The 2500-nt window shown below is 58.6% G+C and overlaps 1 non-coding gene across 1 annotated transcript; it reads right to left on the bottom strand.

The window, feature by feature from the left end:
* Positions 1–462: 462 nt before the first annotated feature.
* Positions 463–617, bottom strand: LOC124187635. Its single transcript, XR_006872126.1, has one exon. It is a non-coding gene; the product is annotated as a 5.8S ribosomal RNA (ribosomal RNA).
* Positions 618–2500: the final 1883 nt, after the last annotated feature.

Genomic DNA, 2500 nt, shown 5'->3' with positions numbered 1-2500 from the left:
CGGCGACGGCCGTTCGTTCAAGAACAGCACCGTCGACACGGACGAGGACACAACGTATCTCCTTCATACGTTCGGGCCACGGAAACGACCGTAAACACGCTTGCCGTACGGGAGACTCGAGAGCCCCCCGCGGCGAAACGTGAAACGGAACTTGTTCACATGAGCGGCAAACCGACCGCGCGCGGTCTGTGTGTCGCCGTGCCGAATTCGTTCGTTCTCTCGACTATCGCTAGCACCGGAACGTGACGAACGGCAGCGACAGCTCGACCCCGCGATCTGCGGCGACGCGTCGTGACCGTGACATACGTGTTCGTTTGAGGCGACGCGACCCGTTGCGCGACCGGCGCGCGACACGGGCTGCGAACGCCCAGTCATTCGCTCGCGAAGGCACGGAGCGCTAATCCCCCCGGGGGGGGGGTTTTCGCAGCACCGTTGCCGACGGAGCAGTCTGTCGTTGTTAAACGACCCTCAGCCAGGCGTGGTCCGGGAATTGTATCCGTGGACCGCAATGTGCGTTCGAAATGTCGATGTTCATGTGTCCTGCAGTTCACAAGTTGACGCGCAATTAGCTGCGTTCTTCATCGACCCACGAGCCAAGTGATCCACCGTTCAGGGTAATCATATATGTGAATTTTGCATTAAAAATGCTAAAATTACGGTTGTTACCGGCTTTCTGTGGTCGTGAGCGCGGCGCCGCGTGCGTCAGCCCTTGCGCGGTTGCGCGCGGGAAGGAACGCGCGCCGCGCGTCAAATTTCGTTCGTGCGATCGATAGTTCAAGAGCCGACGTCGCCTCGAGTTCACGGGTCGTCTCCGCCGGGATGAACCGGCGCCGGACCCGATCGGCTCGCAATGCAAACGATTGACGGCGGACGGCAGTGGGCCGCGTCAGCGAGTCCCGGGCATCGCTGCCCTCGACGCTGACGCGAGCTTCCTCGTACGGGCGAAAATTCTCTTCGTAGCCTACCGCGTTCGCGGCCTGCGTCCGGGGTGTAACGGCGTTGCACCGAGGACACCCGGGCGCAGACAGGCTGCCCGCGAAGAAGCGCTGAGACCAGCTTCGCACGTCTCTCTCGTACGACCTGACCGGGTCGAACGAGTCGAGGCGGACCGCGGAGCGGTCCCCTCTCGGCACCGAGTCGGCCGGAGGCGCGAACGACCCGCCGCTGCTCCGCGCTGGACGCGGAGCGACGGGTCGACGCCTCGGCGCGAGTCGGTCGTCGGGCGGTTTTAGCCGGCGACTGCGCTCGTCGCGACCGCGGCGAACGCCGGACCCATCGGATCCGGCGTCAGCACCGCGTTCGTTGTCACGACGATTGTGTTGCGCGCCGCGGCAACCGGGCCCGACCGTTACGTCGTTCAAAGTTTTGTGTAATTTTGTTCGCGACACGTGGGCGTGACACGCCGCTCTCGCGGCGAGACAGCCCCGCGCGCTTACGAGTCGCTGCTTCGGCAGTACGAAACGTTAATGATCCTTCCGCAGGTTCACCTACGGAAACCTTGTTACGACTTTTACTTCCTCTAAATGATCAAGTTTGGTCATCTTCCCGGCAACATCGGCAATGCCGAGACATTGCCGCGTACCAGTCCGAAGACCTCACTAAATCATTCAATCGGTAGTAGCGACGGGCGGTGTGTACAAAGGGCAGGGACGTAATCAACGCGAGCTTATGACTCGCGCTTACTGGGAATTCCTCGTTCATGGGGAATAATTGCAAGCCCCAATCCCTAGCACGAAGGAGGTTCAGCGGGTTACCCGGGCCTTTCGGCCAGGGAAGACACGCTGATTCCTTCAGTGTAGCGCGCGTGCGGCCCAGAACATCTAAGGGCATCACAGACCTGTTATTGCTCAATCTCGTGCGGCTAGAAGCCGCCTGTCCCTCTAAGAAGATTTATTTGTACGCCGGTAGTAAAAACCGCCCGACCGAGGCCGGGGGCCTTCGAGATACCGGAAGGTACGCCTATTTAGCAGGCTAGAGTCTCGTTCGTTATCGGAATTAACCAGACAAATCGCTCCACCAACTAAGAACGGCCATGCACCACCACCCACCGAATCAAGAAAGAGCTCTCAATCTGTCAATCCTTCCGGTGTCCGGGCCTGGTGAGGTTTCCCGTGTTGAGTCAAATTAAGCCGCAGGCTCCACTCCTGGTGGTGCCCTTCCGTCAATTCCTTTAAGTTTCAGCTTTGCAACCATACTTCCCCCGGAACCCAAAAGCTTTGGTTTCCCGGAAGCTGCCCGCCGAGTCATCGGAGGAACTTCGGCGGATCGCTAGCTGGCATCGTTTATGGTTAGAACTAGGGCGGTATCTGATCGCCTTCGAACCTCTAACTTTCGTTCTTGATTAAAGAAAACATTTTTGGCAAATGCTTTCGCTTCTGTCCGTCTTGCGACGATCCAAGAATTTCACCTCTAACGTCGCAATACGAATGCCCCCATCTGTCCCTATTAATCATTACCTCGGGGTTCCGAAAACCAACAAAATAGAACCGAGGTCCTATTC

Source organism: Neodiprion fabricii, unplaced genomic scaffold (genome assembly GCF_021155785.1).
Source record: "Neodiprion fabricii isolate iyNeoFabr1 unplaced genomic scaffold, iyNeoFabr1.1 ptg000093l, whole genome shotgun sequence".
Lineage (NCBI taxonomy): Eukaryota > Metazoa > Arthropoda > Insecta > Hymenoptera > Diprionidae > Neodiprion > Neodiprion fabricii.
Note: the sequence above shows the minus strand (reverse complement) of the source record. Positions and strands in the feature narration are given on the sequence as shown.